We start from the raw sequence: 23,847 nt of genomic DNA, 5'->3' as shown, positions 1-23,847 counted from the left end.
GTAGCAGGGTGCGGGAACACCACTGATACTGCTGCCCAGCTCTTTGAAGGGAGGGGGAGCAGGGAAATTCACTTCTGTTTTTTTAAACCCAGCACCAAACTGAAGGGAAACAAGACTGAATTTTTTCTTCTTGTGCTTCTGCTCCCCTCCTTACAAAAGGGTGGGCTTCAGCAGAAGTTTGCCCATCCTGGGAGCAAACAGACTGTGTCCCCATCGCTGGCACCCACATGGCAGTTCTGCCACCCTGGGGCTATGGGAGTGGAGAAACATGGTGTGGAAAACCCAGGCTGGCTCTGGGTGACCCAGGTCAAGGTGTATTCCCAAGCCAGGAGACCTAAACTGGAACATGCCCAAGGTCCTGAGTGATGCCAGCTCAGCCAGTACTTATCAAGGCACAAGTCAGAGATGCCCAACCTTTCAGATCCTGTCTCCAAAACACCTTTATGGCTTGTTTTAATCACCCTGTGTATATAGTTGGGCTTTCATCTCCCAAGGAAATCCCCTGGGCTGGAAATAGCATCTGGGGGAGTGTTAGGAAGAGGTATGGTGTAGGCTTGCCCAGTTTTTACTCCTCTCCAAGTGGAGTAAAAGAGAGGGACCAGAACGACTGCCCAGCCCTGGGGAACCCAATGTACCAGCAGGAGAAGAAGAAGGGTCTGAGCTGAGAGATGTTGGTTTGGGAGGAAGCACTCTCCATCTCCCAGCTCTGCAGGGATGCTGATGCATCACCCACTCATAAGAGGAGAAGAGGGGAAGGGATCACATGCCTGCAGGGCAGAGATGCACTGACAGATGCTGTGAGGTCCCAGGGACAGGAGTTCACTGAGATATGAGGTCACGTGGCGTTCTCAGCCAGCATCGTCTCTCCAACCTGAATCCAAGCCCCTCGGCAAGGAGCTAAAGGTGTCCAAGTCCTTTAGCATCTCTTGGGTTTGCTGATGACCTACTTACAATGGCTTTGGTAGATCTCAGTCTACATCCCATGTATAATGTGATTACAAGGCTGTGTAATTGCTGCATAATTGTCCTTCTTCCTGAGGCTGGTGCACCCTGGGGTTCCAGCCTCTCAATCTTAATTAAAAAGAATAAATCTTAATCAATCTCAGTCATAATTTCAGAGCTGGGGGGGGGGCAGGGGAAGGGTCCCTCAGCACACAACCAACCTTTGGAGTGTAAGGAGAACATGAACCCATGTGGGGAAATCAGCCTGACAAAGGGTCTTGGAGCTGCCATGTCCCATCATTAGGGGTCTAATTGAGGACTCTTTTAAACAGTACTTTAACTCCACAGTGGCTGATCATTTGGCAGAGCAAAGCCTCAGGAAGATCCACCTGCCAGTTACAGAGCATTTCCAAGCAGCCAGGCATCCTTTTCCCTGCATTTTACAGAGAAGGAAAACAGGGCAGGACCAGAGCTGCTTGCCGTCCTCCAACTGCTGGGAGGCAGGAGCAGATCAGCCTTTTCTTGACCTTGAGTCAAAGGGAGTGATGCCACATCTCATTTTTCTCGGCAAAAGTTTGCAACAGGAGTTTGAGACCCCCAATTCTCCTTTCGCCCATCCACTCACAGCCCTTTTGATTGCAGAAACACACAGACCCTTGGGGCCAGGGCAGTGGGATGCAAACTAGCTCCCGCCTGGAAAGCAAGAAGCCATGTTAGTGGTGGGGCAGGGGTAATAAAGCCTTGCCAGGATCTGGTTGCCAAGCTGCTGGAACCCAGGGAACCCAAGGATGAGGACAAAGGGCTTTCCAAGAGAAGAGTTTTCCAAGGCAGGGATCTGGAAAGGACTGCTGAAGGGAAAGCTAGGAGTGAAAGCAGAACTTAAGGACACTGTGAAGGAGAGGAAACCACCCCAAGGACTTTGCAGATGCCTGCTGAACATGAGCTGCCCCATGTGGAGAGCCTGCTCCTGGGAATAAAGTCTGTGTCTTGGCCTCATACCTGCTGAAGTGGTGGGTCAGACATCCAGATGATGGCTGGGGTGGTTGAACAAAAAAACAGGGTGAAAACAAACAGGAACTAGGGTAAGGGGGGCAAAAAAGAAAAGAAAAACAATCAAAAAGGCAGATAGATGTAGTTAGGAAGAGCCTGTCTCAATCCCCCAGTGCAGAGCCCGGGTACATGGTGGGAGCCTGCAAAGCCTGACTGGTTTGGCTGCAGGCAGTCGTAAATCAGTCAGTCAGCCCTCATTATTGCAAATGAACCACCAGTCATCCAAGATACACAGCTGCTAACACCCAGGATGGCATGAGAGAGGTGATCAGGTGAGTAACACTCAAGGGAAGGTTTGCCCATAATCCCCATCTCCCTCCTGCATCCTCCCATCTAGGACCAGGAGAGTTGCCCCGCTAGCCCTGATACTTTTAGAGAAAAGCCACCCAGAGAGTAAGGTTTGCACTTGAAGAGCCACAACAGTGTTAAATGATGCAGCACATGAAATAAGAGAGGTCTAGATACAAAGAAACTCTCTTTCAGAGCTGTCTTGTTGAGGAGTAACTGGGCCAGCTCATCTCCTTTATTAACTACTTTGTCTTCACTTCTCTCTGAGACTGGCAAGGATCTGCCCCACTCAGTGTCCAGGGAAACCTAAGCAAGTTGCAAAAGGGCTGAGAAAGAGTGAAATGAAGAGGAAAAGAGAAAAGAGTGATCCCAAGAAGCTTTGGAGAGAGCTGATAGAGGAGGAGAACTCAGCTAATTACATCCTTAGAAACCTCATCACTTCCAAATGAATTTTTAATGAAAAAAATAATGCTCTTTTCCAGTTATTTAACACAGAAAGGCAAAGCTCTGGAGATTGCCACACCATCCCCCAATATCTACTGTGTCTGGGCATCTCAAGACTACACAGAGAAGTGAACTAGAGCCTTTTCCAGACAGGGGCTCACCTTGGGACGCGGGACAAGAAATTAATTCAGGCTCCCACAGACTGAGGAAAAAGTTCTTTAAAGTGGAGGCAGGGAGATGGGAACTCATAGGGGTCAAGTGGCGATGACATCCCTGGGAGGAGACTTGCTACAGAGGCTCCAGTTGGAGGCTGAGGTAGAGTTTTCTGTTTAACACTCGGATGCGTCTCAATTCCCCCAGGCTCTGAAAGCAATGAGGAAGCCTTGCCTAGCACAGGACTGTGGGAAGGCAGGTGGTGCCACAAACCTAGAGCAGCCAGTACCCCCAAAGACCTCCTCCACCATCCAGGGGAACCCCCAGGATGGACTTCATCACCACATCCATGTCATCTCCCGGCATGACATGGAGATGGGCATTTAGCATCATGGTATGTGACTTCTACCTCCCCTGCCCTTGTGGTCTAACCTCCCTCTCTGAACCATTGCTTTACTCAGAGGACAGGATACCACAGTTGGGGTCTCAGCATTGCAATTCAGCTCCTTTCCAAGCCCTCTGAGCAAGGTCTGCCTGGAGCCAGAGGAGGAGGTAATCCCTCATGAGCCGTGTGCCACGAAAAACTTCTCCCACCCCTGGAGACAAAGCAAAACCTGAGTGCTGATATAGGGAGCAAAACCCACCATGATTTGTTCAAAAACATGGAGAGAAACTCTAAAAGTCCAGCTTCAAGGTGAGAGGGAATCAATCGACACCATTTCAAAACACTCAGACCCATCACCACCGGGTCTTGCCTGGGATGCTGCACCTTTGTGCTAACACAACAGAGCTGAATGATGGGTTGTGCAAACAAGTCCTGTCTTTGTTTTAAAACTTCTTTCGTCTGATGTCTTCTGGTTCTCACCTTGTGAAGAAGAGAAATTGTTCCCTGCTCGCCCTTCCCTGCCGCTCAGATTTTTATAGACCTCTGTCACCAACCCCATCCGTCATCCCTTCCCTATGCTGATGAGGGCCGGGTTATCTAAGCCTTCCTCATACACGAGCTGTTCCACTGCTCTGATCTCCCTCGACACCCCTCTGAATTGTCACCCAGGGAGCTCAGATTCTCAGCACAGCAGCTAGGAGTCACGAGACGCACATGAGAAAGGTGCAGGCACTGTGCTACATCTGACTAGAAACCTCTCAAAGTGAAAACGTGATCATTTTCACCTTTAAGCGTCTCACATCCACCCAAGACTACTTTCAGGCAGCATTCAGATCCAAGATCTGGAAGTCTTATGTCCTAAAATTGTGTGTCTGCAATCACTGGGCAACCTTGACTACTCTGCCTGGCGAATTCAGCTCAGCTGTTGTGCTCTCCTGTCTTCTGGTTCCCAGAGACCATGAAATACTGAGGGGAGAAAGCCATAAATAAGGATTTATAAGGAATTTCCAATGAGCTCTTGTCTCCTGCTTCAGTGGGTCAAAGTTGGACCCCCAGTAATGAGCGTGGAAAGGAGGTGAGTTCTTCTTTGACACATCTAAGATCTTGCTAAGCAAGATGGTCTTCAAAGAAATTGAAGGCAGGGATACTTTGTGAGGCAGAAAAGGGTGTTGGGATGGAGGAGCTCCTTTGGGCAGCAAACCCACCATCATCCAAATAGCTGTTTAGCTTCTCTGACGGCATCTTCCAGCAACCCATTCATCTTTTACGGATGGAGGGCTGCAAGCTCTCCCTCCCTGTCCCCAGTTTTGTTCTTAAAAACTGTTCCATCAAAGAGATCTATGAAAGGCTCAGTTCCCAGCTGACAAGCTATCTATTTAAAGTTTATATGCCTGGGAACATTCACAGACTTATTAATGGGAAACCACTGAAGGGAGCAAGCCCATATGCAGCCACTACACAAACATATCTCCATTACCATTTAATGCTCCCCAGCTTGGCGAAACAGCATGTTCTCGCTCCTCATCCCATTCTCTCCCTGCTTCAGTGCTCGGGACTCACTTATTCCCCACCAGCAGGAGCAAGTAGGTCCGAAGATCTGGCAGAGAGGGACGAGACGGCGCATGGAGGTCCATGTCACCAAGAGGGTGAAGCTGGCTGCACAATCCACCCCGGTGCTCCAGGTCTCCGGCTGCAACAGCAAGAAGGAACATCATCTAGGAGATGCCTGTAGCAGATGGGTCTTGTCAGGGAGCTGTGTGGACCACGGTGCCTCAGTCTGCACGGAAGGAAAGCGGCTCCCACTGCAATGAGGTGGACATGGGAATGGCAGTCATGTCTCCTGGGGGTCAAAGGAGAAGGCAAGTATAAGAAGGAGCAAGGGGAAACCATCTCCAACTCATGCTGACAACTTGGAGTATTTTAACACTCTCTGCAAAGATCCCAGAAGACATACGGATGGTCCGGGTGGAGGAGGACTGTTGGGGTAAAAAGGGCTGGGGGCACGTAGAGCCAGAGGCTCCCCCCCTACCCCAGGAGGCTGCTGCAGGGCATCCTGCACCCGAAGGTCAACGTCCATGGGGAACATCCAGGCCTGTTGCTGCCATTGCATGGCCAGAGAAAGAAGAAAGCGGCAGAAAGGTTGACTCGTGGCCCGTGCCTCCTCTTGGGGCTGCCTGCTGAGCCAGTCACAAGGAAACGGCCTTGCTCCGGCAGCTCCACAAGCCTGGAGAGGGTCCTTCCACCCTTCCTGAGCACTTGCTGCCTGGGGAATACCACCTTCTCCAACACTGGCTTCATTCAAGCTGGGAAAACAAAGAAATGAAATAAAAGTGTCCTTCCCAACCTGTATCAGCTAAGACATGTAAGCGATTGCATTCACGTATGCGTGCCCTGGGTGATGTTTTACTCCTGGCATGCTGAGAAGCAGAGCATGACCTTGGCTCCTTGAAATCAAAATTTATCAGTGAATGCCTGCAAAGCTCATCAAACCAGGCGAGGAGTGGAGCAGAGATGAATGGACAATAAGGGCATTGCTCTTTCCTCTTCCCAATGCACGTGTAAATAAATGCAGCGTTTCCTGCCAGGCGATGACATATCAAATGTGGCCGATCCAAGGTAATTGCTTGTGCTTTTTCTGGCTTAAGATTTCCAACCTTGGGGTTTTCCTCTGGCCGTGCAGCTCATGTTTAATTTGACAAGAGGACAAACCAATAAAAGCCTTGAAATGAGAGACTGAAAAAAAGGGTATTAAGCATGAGAAGACTTTCTTTGGGATGAGGGATGGAAAAACCTGGGGCTATGAAGCCTGAATGGCGAGACTGATGGGGATAGGCAAAGCAACGTGTAGTGGAGAGGGTCAGCTGGTCCCTCCGTCTCTGACCATGGTCCAAATGTCCCCATACCCACCTCCGAGCAGCCAGCAGATGTTTTGGAGCGATGAGGCAGCAGGGACCGGGGTTTCTGCTCTTATGCTTATTCAGCTTTGCACCACTGCTGACGCTGAGCACCTCCATCTCAGGGGATGGAGCCACACACCTCTCCTAGCAGCAAAAGAGATGCTTTTATAGGCAGGCAAGAGCTCTGCTGAAGGCAGACCATGCCCAAGGTGGTGCTTAAACCCATTTCTAAGCCTGTAGAGAGACTATGCCAAACTGCATTCTTCCTCCACAGCCAGGTGGGAAAGACCATCAGCGGTAGAAAAAGGCATTCCCCAAACACCCACAAATCCATCTAATGCGGCAGCCTCACATATTGATTACCTGATGTGGCCAAATTAAGCAGCTGCTGGGAATTCCCACCAAGATTTATGGACACCGCTTTGCGGCATATGGATTTTTGCGAGGACACAAAGGATGTCATTTTTGGTATCATTCAATTTGTTCATGATATTACTTCCTTTTTTAGGTTCAATAAATTTTTTTAAAAGCACTTTTATTAAGCTATTTCCTAATGAACAACCCCACCAATTGGTTTCTTGAAAGAAGTTGAGGTAATATTGACACTTTATGTCAATGCAGTAAAACTCAAAATAATGTTGTTAACTCTGCAAAGTTCACAGGTCCTCACCTGTGTTGAAATGCCTTGGGATGCAAAGAATAGATCCTCCATAAATACATTACCGTGAATCACTTAGCACTGCACACCAGCACCTTCTATGGAGCCCAGGCTTGGATTTCTGTGGGAAATATCCCTATACATAAGCTCAGCTCAGTGTTTACTGCAAGGTTCCCCATCTATTGGGAAAGGTTCTCTTTGGCTCAGGGTCTATGGACAGGTTGGCTGTCGTGTTGGGGCATCCCAACCTGGAGGTCACTACATGGAGATGGGACCAGTGGTAGATCTCACCTGGAGGTAACCTGAAGAAGGAGAGCCAGACTTCACAAGGACCAAAGGAAGAGACGCAAAATGGGGTCAGATGTAGCAAGCATGGATCGAAAACCAGCAGGAGAGCATGGAAAAGGGGAGTCAGAGATCCAGACAGCCTTCCAAGTTCATTGCTTCACCTTGCAGTATCGCCAAGAGACAGACCATCTGGCTCAGCCCCCGGCAGCAGGGCTGGGAGAAGATGCTCTGGTCCAGAAAAGCAGTCAAGGACTGGGAAGAGACAAGAACAACTGCCCTCAGCTTGGATTATGCGCTCAAAAATAGCCACCCACCACAATTAAATCACTGGCAGGTTATTCACCAACATTGTCAGCCCAGCGCAAATTCCTCATTTGGAGGCTTCAGTTATTGGAAATGAGGTTTATTTGGGGTGAGCTGGAAAATTACAGGGGGCAAGGAGACAAATCACACTGAGATCACCTATCCTGTTGTTTGCTCAGAGTGAATTACACTGGTTTAAATTCAGACATGAGGTTATACCCAGGACATATTTCCTAGATAAATAAGCCACTAGCCTTTTCTACTTGTAACCAGGCAACATGCAGACATGTGGGTGTAGGACACCAATGAATGTTTATATTGGGTATTATAACCTTTATTTACTGTTGGACTGGCGCTATTCTCTCATTCTGAAGAAGAAAGGAAGGTTTATTGCCAAGCTGAGTGGATACGGACTCCTGCCTTATAGCCAAGTCCCACAAGAAGAAAAAAAAAAAAAAAAAAGAGGTATTGGATCTCACCATCCTCCCCAAGCATCAGATCAAGGGTCCCTGCCGCAGCTCCTGGCATGGGAAGCAGCTCTTTAAACATTTAACATGCTAAAATCAGCAGCAAGCAAGATGGAAAAATAAAAAAAAACCACCCGGAGCAGCCTGATTTTCAGCCTATAGAGACAAAGAGCCATTAAACTTTCATGTCCACCCTTTGCCTCCTCACTGGCTGGCTCTGATCTGATTTAGCAAACACACGGTCCCAAGGACCGGGACCTGCTGTAGGCGAAGTAGGGAAGATAAAAAAGGCACCGGAGCCTGGATACAGGATGCCGAGACACAAGACCCTAAGAAAAAGGTGGTTTCTTGGGGGTTAGTCTTTTTGGGATGACTTTCTGTGCCAGGAGATGTCCCTTCCACCAGCCCTGCAAGATTGCCAGGGATAAAGGGGGCATCACTGGGGCTATTAGAAAGGTAACCGGTATGGGCATATGCATAAAAAGTATATATAAATTATATAAATATATATAAATAAAACCATACAAAAGATATCTAAATAATATATATAATATAAATATATTAAATATATATATAGATATAGATATTTTAGTGACATTTTCTCAAAAGGATCTCATGGGAATGATTAAAAATAAACTTCTTGGTAAGCTAGCCACTTCAATAACGCAGAATGCATCAAGGAAAAAAAATAAATCTCCAGAATGGTTCAAATTAAGGTCCTATAATTTTTGCTCCCTCACTCCTTGTGTTCTGCAGAAGCTATCCCAAATTCCCCATTTCACCCAGGTTTCCAACACAGGGCAGCAGATTTGGGCCTTTGGTGGAGTAAAACCACGTGATGAGCAGATACATTTTCTGGAGATTTACATCAACCAGCAAAGTGACCAAGTCAGCCACATGAAAAAATAACCCCAAAAGCCATATTTTTGGGCTGTCCTCCCTGCTCTGCACCCCATCGATGCATGGGAGCCTTGGGCGCAGCTGCTGTGCCATACAACTACTCGTACGGCAAAACCAAGGTCATTTAAGGCCTTAATGAGGTGGGCATCTCCTGTCCTCAGCACCTGTGGGTGTCTGGGTGTCCTGCCCCACGACAGAGAGCCTGCGAGGTGCAGGATGATGCCCAAGGGGGAACACATCTTGGATGCAGATCTTCAATGTGCTGAGGTCCACCTGCACGATCCCCCCTCACGAACACCGTCCCCCCACCTTTTACTCCATCTTAGTTAAAAAGCCTCTTGGGAATTTCTTTCTCCACTCCAGGAAAAAACATTTCCCAAACAAGCGGCTCCAAGCAAAACATGGCCAAACCATCTGGCAGAATGTTTTCCAGACACAGTGGTGGCTTTAGGGTAAGCAAGGTGCCTCCAGGTCCCCACCACCCAGAAGGATGCTCCCCCCATCACTGCAGGTGTCACCCCCAAACTCTATGGCAGGTACCAGCACCCCCACTTCCACACAGCATCGCTGCAAAGCCTAGATCTTGGCCAAGTGGGGACCCACGAGGAGATACTCCCATACACCGGTTTATTTGCCATAGTCAGAAAGCATCACCTCCACTGCTCCTCCTGACCCAGCTGAGCCACCAAGCAGGCATTAACCACCAGTCTCAAGCTGCTGACAGCCCACTACAGCATCCATGGAATAAATCCATAGGTATGATTATATATTGAAACATTACAGCAAAGTCTTCGGGCTGCCCAGCTGGTGGGGACGGTGGGGACCAGCTCACTCCTGGTTTTGACTCTTTCCATGCCAGCACCACTGCTCCATGCCCTGGTGACACCACACCGGCATGACCGCGGCGTCGAGCTCCATGCTCGGACACTGCTGTCAGGCAGAGGCTGCTCCCATCTCACAGCTGATTTGTTTGTGCAGTGTAGCAAGCCTGTAAATACAGGCATCCCTCCCAAAGCAGAAAATGGACAGGAGATGGAGACACTGACAGCACCAGCGATAAAACCAAGGGAGGTTTCAGCATCTCGCAGTCAGATGGATACAGCTGCGGGATGCCCTTTTAGGATGATGCCCTTAAAACAGAAGATCCTTATGAACACCAACCAAGCATTCTTGCGTGCTGATGGGGAAAACCTGCCAGCCCAGCTACCCAGAGGGGAGATTTGGAGGAGGGATGGGGACAGACCCATGCTCAGAGGATGTCCTGGAGCTCTCCAGTCTCTGCAGGCAGGCTGGGGGCAGTTAGGGTGGAGATCACATACCTGATGCATCCGCAGCAGCTTTAAAGGGTATAATTTTGTACCACCTTGACTCAAAATTTTAGTGCAATTCTTAACCTGCTGTTTATCCACTTTAAATACCTTTGGCCTGCTTCTGCAGGGACCTTTCTGGGACACTTTCCAACCTTCTGTCTCTGTTTATCTTGCACCCTTGATAGAGAAAGAGAAAAGAAACCACAACCCATCCTCCAGGCAGGCAATCTGGTCTCTTTGCTGTACATTGCATCTTCCTTCCCCTTCTTGCTGACCTGTTCTTGTCTCTATTCCTTTTTTTTTTTTTTTTTCCTTCCCTTCTCCCTTCAGCTGCTCTAATAAAAACTGGCTTTTAGGAGACCGAGGGAAGAGATGGATTTGTTTTGCTGCAGTCCTGAAAGCCAATCTACCTGTCTTTAGTCCACTTAAACAGACCACTTCACCTCTGCAGGAGCCCAAGCCCAATTAATGTCAGGCTAAAACCTGCCTTGTGTGCATGTTTGGAAAAAAAATCAGTAGCATTTTTTTTATAGGAAGTATTTGCTCTCAGCCAGGGATGCAAATCAGGGTGGTGATGCAGGGAGAGAAACTGCTTTTTGCTTGGACTAATTTTTTTTTTCCCTGTTGTTTCTGACAGTCCAGAGATAAAACTTCTTCCAGTTCTTCCAAATTCCATGAATTTTTTGGATGCCAAAATGGGTTTGCTGCAAGAAGTTGATGTTTCCTTTCAAAGTGTTCAAGAAAGACAAAAAAAAAAAAAAGAAAAAAAACCTTTTCCCCCTATTTTTTTTTTTTAAAAGGAAATACCAAAATAACAGACTTCAATGAGCACAAACTGCCCTGCTCCCGGGTGTTTCCATCCCAGGGATGCAGCTCACCAGCCAGCTGCAAAGCACAAGGGTACCCAAGAACCCCCAAAACCCTGGGTGGGCAGCAGGGCAGCAGCCCCCAACCCACAGTGGAGGATCACGGGATGTTTGCCTTCCTTCAAAGGCTGTTTTCCATCCCATAGCTCTGCAGAGATGCAAAAAAAAAAAAAAAGAGAGCTGATTCTTGCCAAAGTCTGGCTGGGAAGGGCTGGAGCCATTTGCCAGGCAGCGAGGGTCTCTCTGGAGAGCTGTTCACCAAGGGGAGATCCCATTTTGGGGCTGGGGTGTTATAAATAATCCCCAAAACAAGAGGGCCAAACTTATTTAGTGCTTGCATATAAGACTTCAAAAGCAATCCCCCTGCAAATTCACGGGGTGAGTCCCCCCCATAGGAAGGGCTCTGGGGGCTGCAGCAATGTCCTGAGGGGTCATGGGAGGTGCGGGGGGTGCAGCTCTCACCACCGGCACCTGCCTGCACCTCTGGGGACAGAGAGGGTTTCCGTGCTTGGGGTGTCCCTCAGGGACATCAAAAGCACAGGGTGAGCCAGAGATTTGGAGCAACTCCATCCCCAGGAGATTATTCAGAGGTAACTCACAGCATCACCCCAGGATGAAGCAGCAGCTCGGGGTGAAAACTCCACTGGCCAAGAAAGCTCCCAGCAACCTGCCACCACAGGGAATAACAACCTCACCTCCAGCTTATCACCTCCCCTCTATTAGCATCACCCTCTATTGCCTAAGCACTGCCCTCTCTCGACCCCTTATTACCTAATTTATCAAAGTAATTAAGCTCAGCTTGAAGCAATAGTTTCTGTGGTGCTGGGAGGGACCCTGGGTGACAAAACACACTCAGAGACAGGAAGCTTATGAAATACAGCACTCGGAGCTAAATAGCCTTCTGTAGGACTCAGAGTGAACAACCTGTTGTCATTACCAAAAAAATCTCTAGAAAAGTGGTACTGTACCCCAAAATCAAGCATGTCTCTCAGTTTAGCCCCACTGGAAGGAATTTTATGTTGTGTAGGAAATTCCAAAAGGGAATTTCAATTCAATAAGTAACAATATTCCACTTGGATAATGTTTGAACAGTGTAATGTGATACATAATACAAAGCCTATGCATAAGTGAGACAGTAGAAAAGTCCAGATGAAATTAAAGCAATAACATCTCAATGAAACATTTTTACTATCAAAATGAAATGATATTGAAAAGATCTGTTACGACACTTTTACCATAATGGAGCAGGTTTTTGGTATTAATACCCTTCTAAGAATTTTTCCAGTTCAATAAAACTGCATGTTCTGCAAGAAAACTGCAGTAGCAACATCGCAAATTTCCCCTTTGGGAGACTCCCCGAATATCCCAGAGGGTTCGGGAATTATTTTCTTTCCTGCAGGGACTACTGGCACATCCCTGGCACAGACAGGGGATTCACTGGCTCAACCCAGGGCCACCAACACAGCTTCACGGCTCCTGGGCCAGACCAGGCACGCCAGGTTTCACAACACTGGAGAAAGAAAAGCAAGAGGAGGAATAGATATCCCAAGAGTCCTCCCAGAAACAGGGAGGAAAGGGGGATTTTTTGAGAAGAGATGAGCAATTTTCTGGGTGAAAACACAGGCAGGGGAGACCCCAGGCTGTGCTGAGCCCATGCCCATGGCTCTGTTTTGTCCATCTGTCTGTCTTCACGGCCTCATCAGGTCCGTTGTGGCAGTGGGAAGCACTCCCCAGAGGCAAACAGAGAGAAAAGCAATACATCCATCCAAATGTATCTGGCCAGTGGAGATGTGGCACCAGCTCACCAAGATCCCCCCCAGCTGGTGACGCTCCTCTGCCTGCCAAGCGGTGCCCACCGCTCAAGCATGCCACATTTTATCCAAACTCCAAGGACACAGAGAGAAGGCAGGGGGGGAAGAGCGAGAAATCCCGGATGCATTTATTAAAGATCATTTTGGTCACAGCAGAAAATTGCTGGCAGCTCCAACCCCATCATATGAGCAGCTGCCATGTGGCCTCCAACCCTTCCCTGCTGGAAGCCAGCCTGGAAATGAGCTGGCCCCAGTACCAGAGTCCTACCCGAAGGATGAGAGGAGATTTGTTCCTTGAAATCAAACCCAGCGAATATCCTGCCTGATCTTGTACAGGGAAATCGATGACACAGGGTGTCACTGGAGGGGAGTAGAGCCCTCCAGGGCCAGCCCGCGCTGGCACAGGCACCCCCAAGGGCATCAGGGTCTTCTAGAAGGGTAAGGACGTGCTGGAGGCTTGGGGTACACCTGCCTGTGTCGAGCCCCTGGTCCCCACGGTGGCATGGTGGCTCCCCATGGGTGTTGGGTACCACCTCACAGCTGGCTTGGCACCCCTTGCTGTGGGCATCCTGCTCCACCTGCCAACACCACCAGCAGCATTGGCAATGCAGCAAGATGCCACCACCCAGCTGGAGCTGTGTCCCCTGCCCCTCGGCCACCAAATTCCCCGTGTTCTCCCTGGCTCTGTCGGCCAAGTGTGGGCCTCAGGAGGAGGCACCTCGTAGACTTACCCTGCGCTCCAGCATCCCACTCCTGCCCAGGAGTCCCAACAAAGCTGGGGCTGAGCTGACATCCCAGCCAGGGGACACACTGACCAGTGTGCAGCGGGGTGGATGCCCTAAGCCCACGGCACCAGCGCTGCCAAGGCAAGTCTCGTGCAGATGGGCAGTGAACCATCTCCCAGTGGGAGATCTTCATCTTTCATCAGACCAGCTCCCGGGGATGACTTTCAAAGGAAAAGTGAGTCTACACCAGAGAATTTGAGATCCCTCTTTCATGGTAGGAGACACGACAGTCTGTCTGTCTCCCTCCCTCCCCCTGTCTCCCTCCTTCACCTCCACCTCGCTAAAATCAAATTTAAAGTCACAGCGTGCCAGCCTGCTATCCCAAGGGGAGTGAGGAGCAATTTCCTCTCCTTTGCACACTTCAAAGGTGCTCGTGATCTGAGAGCGTCTCCCTCTGGTTCTCTTCCCCTGCAGCTTGTTTCCTCGTCTGGCAGCCTCTGTACTTCCAGCTCCTCTTGCTCTCTCCCTCGCCCACGTAGCTGGAAGAGAGCTGCGTGCGGATGGCAGCTCAGCTCAGCTCTCAGAGGCACCAGGTTAGCAACCCTCAAGGACTTCAATTTTTCTCCAATTTTTCTCTTTTTTTGAGATTCTGCCCCTCCTGTTAACTCATTTCAGATCCAACATGCTGGATGCACGCCTAACTAATGCTCGGAGAAGATGAATCCCTGTCAGGTACCACGTAAATGGTGGATCCTTTACGATTTGTCATAGGAGCATGTGGGTTCAAGCTGCAGTCTCCACCCATTCACGCAAGGGGACCGTGTCCCATTCCCCAAGGTCTGGATAAGCCCCAGCATCAAGCGGGTATGCCACTGCATGCCCACCCCAAGAAGATGCACTGATGCTGGAGATGAAGCAGAATGTGTCCCCGGGCCCTTGCTACAACATCACAGCAGACCCAGTTCAGATCCACCTTGCGAAGAGGATCCAATAAAGAGACAAACTTGGGTGTCCCAAACACAGAAGGAAATTTGGGGGAAGTTTGGGCTGAGGACAAGTGATTGCTTCTCAAACTGCTCTTACACCCTGGAGCCCATCCACCATGAAAGTTTACTTGTATGTTTGTGGTCCTTTTTGTGTCCAAATCAGGTGGAAACAGTGAAAAAACACTGGTTCACAATCTGACAAAACTGCTCCTCCCGCTTCTGCTGGCAGGGGTTAATAGGTGCAGGTGCAGCCTGAAGAGGGGACCGCCCTGAAGAACCCCAGCATGGGCAGCCCACGGCTTTCTAAACAGAGTGCCCTCCTTGCAGGCACAGGTTTCTGGCAGAGGGATGAAATAGTTGACAAAAGGTGCGTTCCAGCATCAACAGGGCTGTTAATCAGCTTGCAGAGAAACTAAATCCTTTCCTTGTGGCAGGAGGGAGCCACGTGTCCTCCCACGTTGGAGAAGGCTGACGGGAGAGGAAACCACCCAAAACTGGTGGGACCAGAACATGCCTGGTTCCCCAGCTCATCATGGGATTACCTTCCATGTCAGGCTAAACAACATGTCGTACTGTTGTCTTTCATCTCTCTAGACTGTATCACCCGACAGACTAGGTTAAACCTAGTGTATTAACTAGGGTTTATAAACCTAGTTGAAAAGGGTAGGAATCAAAAAGCCAAGTAAATCATAGATGCAGATTGATTTATATGGTTTAAAGAAAGCCTTTCAAATGGAGACATTATCCACTGGAAACTCTTAATGAAAAGTTAGCAATGTTCTCAGAAGCAGAAATATTCTCAGCATGAAGGCAGGACATCTATTAAAGCCAGTAAAATTAGATGAATGGGGCTCAAAGCTAGTGATTTTTAATACACCAGTTGGACATTGTGAATTTAAGCTAATGCCATTTGGAATTAGTTCTGCTCCCAAGGTATTTCAAAGAGTAATTTAACAGATATTTGAGGGATTAGGAGGTGTTGAAGTTACAGCAGATGATATTTTAATTTGGACTGTGGAACCTCAAGGAACATCATGAAAGGCAGAAGTGACTTCTGCAGGCAAGTGAGAGGAAAAAAGTCCTATCTGCATATTTAAGAAGTTCAAATGCCACGGGTATAATTGGCCTCAGGTGAATCACGTTAGCCGTGCTGTTCTCCAGAATAAACGCCAACCGGCTGATGAAACAACCTTCAAAGCTATTTTGACATCGAGGTCAAGGTGCTTTAAGTCAGCAGTCAGCAAGCTGGGCACTGAAGGCTTCTGGAAAAGTGCCCAAGTAGGGTTTGGAGATTCAGCTCCTGGAAACTCTCTGCCAAGGATGCTTCAGCCTCTCTTCCTGAGATCTCCTCAACCCTGATGGACATACTGAGCTGTGGTGTGATTTCTAAATCCAAATATGTGTCTTAGAGGCATTAAGATTAAAAAATGAGTGAGAAGTGAAAATGGTCAATGGGAAGATGCTGGAGAAACCACTTGCAATGAGACACCTGCCCATGCTGGTGTCCCCATAGAGTGGCCTTCTAGCAGCCTCCAAAACACAAATGAGCTGAGCGTCACCAGAAGGCGCTCAGCTGCTTTGAAAGGACTCCATGCCATTATAAGTGAATTTCCCACTAAAGGAAGAGCTTTAAAAAGTCTAAACTTTAAAATTGCCAGGAACCATTCACCCTCCACGGAGCCACCAAGCCATGGCCATCTCCAACCCGTCTGGCCAGAGGGATGGAGAGGGCATCTCAGCAGGGAGGAGGGTGCAAGCCCCAGAGGAAGACTGAAAAGTCCCTGCTGAGCAGTGATACTAACAGCTGCTGTTTTTCTTTTGCTGCTTACCAAAAAAAGAAGAAAAAAAGGTGAGAAAAAGAAGTATTTACCCTGTTTATAATATTGCTCTGGATCAACATATTAATTATTGATACAACTAGAGATGAAAGCAGTCTCCAAACACCTCCCCTGGCATCAAACTCACGTGAGAGGTTTCCATCCATCAAACTCCCTGGAGGGGAACAGTCGAAGAGCAAGTCTCCAGGTGGAGGAAAAAGCAAAGGGAGAGGGAAGACCACCCTGCCAGGAGAAAGGTCCCAGCGCCCAAATCAACTCCAGGAGCAGCAGAGCAAGGAGTGGTCCTCCGAGACTCACCACTGGACATGACTTTGAGCAAGGGGTGAAACGATCCCCCCGTGGGCACATGCAAATTAATTTTTTGGGGGGTGAAGTTGATAATATAAATACAAGCTCCTGCTGGCTGCAATAAATCTGCTCTGCAGCGGGTGCTCCAGAATTAGGCAGAGCACTGCTCCGAGAAAGGCTGGCTATGAATTAATAATTCCTGCTAAAAAGCTGAGCCAAACTCCTTGATGTGAGTTCATGCCCTCCCTCCTTGAGCCAGGCAGGAGGGACAACTTGGTGCCACCCTGGCAACCATGCCTCCACCTTGAAGAGGTGCCTGGGCTGGGAAAAGAAGGAAACCCTCCCATGCAGAGTGGGGAAAAAACCCTCATTTTTAAGCTAGGCAGGCACGGTGGTGAGGAACCGGTCTTGTCCCCTTCCCAGAGTGACTCAGACAAGGAGGGAAAGCAAGAAATAACGATCCTGATTGAAACTCCAGGGAAGGACTGGGGAGACATTGCTCCACAGCGTAATTATCCGCACTGGATTGTGGCCAGGACGCAGCCCAATATCAGGTTTGGGTCCAGCTGTGCAGCTGCATTACGGCTGAAGCACAGCCATGGCATTTAGCCGATTCCTTCCTTTGGGGATAATGAAAGGCGAATTTGAGCAGCGGGGCGAGAAGGTGCTGGAGCAATTCTCATGCTTAAGGGCAGCCATGCCGTGGTGGTCCCCAGGGAAGGGAAGGGAAGGAAGGGAAGGGAAAGGTCCACATCACAGGAGATCCCTGCTCACCATCCTGTGACATGGGGCTGCCTTTCCCTCCTGCCCACGCATCCCCAGGTGCAGCAGACCCCAAACATCAGTGGTGACTGATGAGGCTCATCCCAGACCAGCTTTGCGGTGGTGGTGGGATGGGGGACCACGTCACCCCAGCATTGCTTTGCAAGGGGCACAGGGACACCTCATCTCTCTGTTAAGCTTAAGAGCACCCCATTGGCAAGGCAGACAAGACGTGTTTTATTCTCTGCAGTACGGTTGGAGAATTGAGCACCCATGGGTGCCTCGGCTCACGCTGCAAGGAACAGAAGGCAGGCAGAAGATGTGCTATTTTGTCTTGTCCATTTGGAGGCAGCAGTCTAGGTCCTGCTTTGACACCCAGCCACCCTCTCCCCCTGTGCAAGCTGCCTCAGTTTCCTTCATCACTGGTGATGGAGCACACCGCAGTCAGGTGTTGTCCTCCTTCCACCCGCTCCCAGGGGAGCTGGATCCCGTTATTCCACCTCTCATGAGATCTTTACCCCATCCTTGGTGCCTCCAGAGCCGGATACTGCAACCCCACAAGTCCAAACCTTCCTTTGTCACCTGGAAACAAAGCAGCTAGCATTTCGTAAATGCACAAAAAAAAATTGTAAAAATAGGTAGACAACTACAAGACATCCAATCCATTTTGGTAGTTACTTCCCAGGGTTTGAGAGAGGCATTTTTCAGTGCTTGAGGTGGCCAGGCTTTCTCGTTTGCCTCCAGCTGCAGAACTTTGGACACAAAAACTGTCCAAACTTTTGTGATGGACGTCAGTGATGTACTTCTAAGTGTTGAAGAAATGAAGGGCTTCTCACGGTCATCCAAGAGACTCCCTGAATCTGGGGTATGTGTGCTTACTCCAAGGGAGGGGTTGGCTCCGCAACTGCTCAGGGCTGGCCAGGAGGTCTCACCACTTTCTCGGAGAGGAGGTGGCATCTGTCTGCAGGTGTCAGACCAGCAGGTCCATCAGCTGTGAAAGGATCTGTCATCGCCCAACCACCAAGTGCCAGGGGAGGGAACCAGAAGTAGAGGGAGGATTTTAAAAGGCACCTAAGGGAAGAAAGTCAGAGGTGTCTTCCCCATCGTGGGAAGCTTTTCAGCTGAGATTTTCATTAGAAAGGGCAGCTGCACACCGAGGACCTCCAAGCAGAGGTCCCATGCGGGGAGGATCTCCGTGAGATTGAGAGGAGGCTTCCTCCTGCAAATGGCTGTCCCATGCACAAGCAAAGATCCTGGCAGGGAGGAGCTATATGGTGGTGGGGGAAGCTCCTGGGGAAGGACATGCCACGAGGGGACATGTCCTCCTGTGAGGGTCCTCTCTTGCTGCAAGCAAGACTGCAAGCACACCCTTGCAATGAGCAGGAGCAACCAGCTTGGCCAGCTCCTCCCAGCTTGTAACCTTGATCACGAGAACGTGGGCACCCTCCTTTTGCTTCCAACCAACTCTATGAAAAAACCACAATTACCCCCCTCCCCAAAGACATCCCTAGAAGACCTGAACTCACGCAGATGTCCCAGTTCCCCCTGAGATCTCACCCAGTGGCCATGGTCAAAGAGAAACAGGCAGGTTTGGACAGACAGGCGCTTGGGTACAGACTATTTTTACCTGCTGTTATTGAGGCTGGCTGCAGGACATCTCCAGTGACAGAAGAAGGGTTTAATCAGCCTCGTTCCACCAAAAAGCCTGGGTCCCATGCTAATCACGGGGGACTCTTTACCTTCGGGGTTTGTACAATTGTTGAATCTTTAATAGCTTGTCCTCACACAACCCAACTTTTTTTTTCTGAGTCTGGAAGCTTCCTCTCCTGCTCATCAGCAAATCAAATTTCTTAATAGCAAAGTGAAATAACCTGAGAAGTAATGGAAAAAAGGGAAGGATTAAGTTTTCCCAGGGACCTTGATCTCTTTTATCATCTCATTGTCTTCAGAGGGGTGGTTTTCTTTCAATCTAATTATCTAGTGGATATGTGTTACTGGCTCTCTTATGCATCCTGGCTTCTATCAAAACAAAAAAAAGAAGATAAATCCCCTGTTATTGTTTTTTGATGAGAAATTCATGCTAATAACTTACATTTGGGAAATAATTTCAGTGAGTTTACCTTGTTTTCCTGAGAGGTGTCCCACGGGAGCTCTGCAATGGAAGAAATGGCCATGAGGAGGAGACAGCTGTTGCTAAGAAGAAGAAAGGGATATGCATGCCCAATATGCTTCCTGAAGGACTTCACCCAGGTGTCCAAAAACTGTAATCTGTGTGAGGCTTTCTATGGCTGGTGGCCACCTTTGGGGAGGACTTCCAGCATGCAGGGTCCAGCCAAGTTCCTTCTGCACTTGGTGATGAAACAGAGAGGAGGCAACTGTAAAAAAAAAAAGGGGGGGGGACGATTGCTGAAGGCACGAGGCATGTATTAGGGAAGAGTTGCCTGGGACCATGGAAGGATCAACAGTGCAAGATGAAGACCCTGCAGCAAGACATGATGGGAGCAAGGCAGGAGGTATCTGCCCTTAAGAAAGGAGATGGAGACAGCAACACAGAAGATGAGGGAGTGATGGGACAGGCCAAGAAGGTGGTCCTACTGGAGAAGGTGGACTCAGGTGGAAAGCAACGGGAAGGGGCAGCCCTGAGGATCAGGACAGCACATGGTGTCCTGCCCTGCCTGGGGATTTAGAGGTAGCAGTGTCTGGTAATGCATGTAATTACATGGCTGAGTTTCCCTCTCCAGAAACAGCTCAACATCTCTCTCCTCATGCCTGACAATGTCAGGGTCACACATGTAAACTAGGGATGTATTCGGTTGTCTGTAGGAAACGCTGAGCTTCTTAGGCAGTAGCATGATTCAGGCAACTGGGAATTTCAGAAAAAAACACTGATGCTGTGAAAATACAGGAGGAAGGGGAAATGTCCAGACATAAATACCCTCGAGAGCCTGTCCTCCTTGAAACCGAGCTCCTTTACTGTCCCAGTGCAGCATGTGTAAGAGCATCCATATAATGAGAACACCAAGGTACCTCCTGGAGAGTTAATTTGCACTCACCTCACACCAATCAGTTGAAGGGGAAGGTAGCCCTTTTTTGCTTTTCTGTCTCCCAACAGGCTTGAATAATTGCCATCAGTGCCAGTCATCTTCCACATGACCGGCACATTACCATCAACATACCCAAGAGGCGCTTTGACACTGAACTTATTACAGGAGAAAGGGATATCTTCTCTTCTTGATGGCTACTTGTTGCTAATTGAATACAATAACTACACATTAGTGTATTAAAGCAAATGTATTAGTGCCTTTTGACAATACCTGTGACTTTTAGAGATGTGCCTCTTGCTGGGGTCACTCGAGCCCTCTCTTGCCAGCATGAGGAGCAGCAACACAGGCTTCTTGGAGAATCGCATTTAAGCAGCGTCACCTGCAAAGGTGGAAAGGGCATTGAGTGTCTGTGTCCAAAGAAAGTATCTGGGGCTTGGAACGGGTTGATTCACCCTCCCTAGGAGGAAGGAGCACTAAGCTGGGCTAGCAGAGGAGACAACGTCCTGCTCCGGGCTGACCATGCTGGCATCAAGAAGGTTAAACATCAGCAGGATGGTGGGGACAAGACCTCAGCACAAAATCGAGATATGCTGAGAACAAAATTAATCAAGGGCACCACAGGATGCAGCTTGAAAAAATTATTTAACTGGCTGCCCACCAATCCCTGCAGCCTGGTAATGCACAAACAGCACTGAGCTGCTCATTTATAAATGAGCCTTTGACCCAGTCGGTGCTGCTGAGAGCTGGTGGGAAGCAGTACCAGCCAGGAATGCCGAGAAGGCTCTGAGTCACGCTGGCAGGAGCAAGAGGTGGAGGAGGGACATGGCTTGAAAGCAACCCAACTTGACCTTTGCAACCCCAGTGAGAGCTTGGAGAGAAGGGCTTAGTCCTTCACCAAGACCATAAAGACCCAGTGACATCTCCTTAGGGCTTCACATGCCCCCTTATCACTGGTGTTCCTCCATCACCGTCCATCACAGGGATGTGCCCCCGCTCCGCATCACATCCCCAAATGCATAACATACATAATCGATATAATTCCTCACTAAGGACGCATTTTCTTAAAATATTCTGTTCAAGAGGAATGGTGGCCATGGTTAGGAAAAGTTGCAGCATGCAACAGGTAGAGCGAGAAAGAGAAACAGTCCAAAAGGCAAAATTTATTCAAAGAAGATGGAGAGAAAGGGAGAGATTTTATAGTTAGATTGATGGTGATACATAAGGGCAAGAGAGATAATGCAGAAAGGAACAGGCATAGATTTATATTGAAAGATATTCCAGATAAACAGTTGACAGATAGATGAATAGATATAAATGGATTAAATAAATAGACTGTAGGAAGGGAAAGGGAAAAAAAAAAAAGACTGAATAGAGAGAAAGAGCTTTATTTCCCAAATAAATCCTGATCTCCCATTTCGGTCTTCAGTTTGCAGACATAAAATGCTCCCCCTTTGACAGATGGGTGAGATAAATGATAAAAAAACTTCCTCACCTGTTTTCCAGCCTCCAGTAATCACACTGCTAAGGCAGTGTTCCCTCCTGATCCACAGGGAGCTCAGAGCATGACTGTAACTCCAAAGCCCCCCAAACCCACAGGCAAATGCTGCTGCCTCACCCACGGTACGCACCCCTGGAAGGAGAGGTGCTGGTGCTCCAGGGTGTGCAGTGAAAGAGCTCTCTCCATCTTCCATTTGACTTGGGAGAGGAACCACATGCACATGTGTCTACACAACATCATCTACGCTGAACACCCCGAACTCCATGGATGGTGGGCTTCCCATCTACTGCTGCTTTATTTCTAGGCCACAGGAGAAAGGAAAAAAAAGAAGGTCATTTCCTTGTAAAAGGTGGAAACTTTACATGAAGATGAAAATCCTATTTGCTGTCATGATTTACCCTATTTTCTTGCCAGTGCCTTCTGTCCATCGTGTTCACAGCTCCCAGGAAGAAGAGATGGGGCTCAGCAGGCCTGTGACATGCCTTCAACCTTTGCTGGCACCTTTTCTGTGCTCAGCAGGAGTGGAAGTCTCACTGGGGACCCAGAAACTACTCAAGTTATGGCTAAATCCTGCATGAAGCCAGGGGTAAGAGCTTGCTGTGCGCAGGGTTGGACCCAGCCCAGCCTTCCTCCCAGCCCAGCAGAGCCCTGGATGATGATGAGGAGCATAAGGAAATGCTGTAGCTGCATCACAGACATCACAGACAGCATGTGTAAGAGGAACATTATACATCCATAAAGGAGAAAACACCTTCTTGTTTAAACACAGGGAGAGATATAAAACCCAGCAGGGTTGGGGACCATGCGCCTGGTGGGAACCATCACCCTTCCACGAGCCGGGTTTGCAGCATACAAGCACACATCTTTTGGGACCAGCTCAAGCAAAACCACCTTGAGTCATGTTGCATTTGCTAGAGGGTTGGAGCACGCACGTTTATCTCAAGGGGAAAAAAATTCCTTTTTTCCTAACAAAAGCCTTCAGGGAAAGAAAGCAAGCACAGGCTGCTTCACGCAGGGCACAGCCAGCCTGGGGAACTGACCGCCTTGGGACATTGCCGAGATGAAGGGGTCTGCAAAGAAAGAGTTATTGAGAGATATCCTGCAACAAAATCTATCAGAAGGGCTGGATAGACAGGCTGGGGAGGGTTGGGAAGTGTGCTGCAGGGTTTCTGATCTGCACGTGAGATGCGAGGTTTGATGACGAGGGGCGGTCCCGAAAGCACTCGCTACCTTGGGGGCTTTGCTGGCACTGCCAGCACGGGACCATGAAAGAGACCCCAAGGCTAAACCATCACAGTGAAAAATTAAACCCTGCCTCCCCCCGCAAAATCACCTGCGAGGGATTTAGTCTAAATATATCTCCTCCATCACAGCTTGTATTTCAAGCGGTGCATTAATACAAACGGCGGGATGCTGGCAGAGGCGGGTGGTGGGGGAGAAATGGGTTGGAGCATCACAGGCAGGAGCGGGCTGTCCCTGGCATCCCTGCGAGACCCCTCGTTACGGGAGAGATGAGGGACATCAGCGCGGGAGGCGGGAGCAGTGTGGGAGAGAGCAGGTGTGGGGTTTTGGGAGTGCAGGAGGGGGTGTCAGTGCAGAGCCGGAGGTATATTTAGGCGCTCGGGGGTGGGAAGGGAGAGGGGTGTGCGGCAGGGGCGGCTGCGTGCGTGAGTCATGGCCCGTGATGGTAAAGTATGCAAGCCATGGTGGGGGGATGCTGGGCACGTGCCTGAGGATGGGCAATCCCTGGACAAGGGGGTACAAGGGGAGGTGGATGCACTGGGCTTCCCTCCAGGACAGGATTGCTCCTGGTGAGCCAGAGCCACCACCACCCCCACGGTCCCTCTCTGCCAGAGCACATGGAGAGCAGGGCAGGGGCTGGAGTATCTATGGTCCACGCTTCTTACAAACAGTGATCCCCCATTTATTCCCTCCCATAGAGCA

This window comes from Haliaeetus leucocephalus, unplaced genomic scaffold (genome assembly GCF_000737465.1).
Source record: "Haliaeetus leucocephalus isolate CR32 unplaced genomic scaffold, Haliaeetus_leucocephalus-4.0 Scaffold339, whole genome shotgun sequence".
Classification (NCBI taxonomy): Eukaryota; Metazoa; Chordata; class Aves; order Accipitriformes; family Accipitridae; genus Haliaeetus; species Haliaeetus leucocephalus.
Note: the sequence above shows the minus strand (reverse complement) of the source record.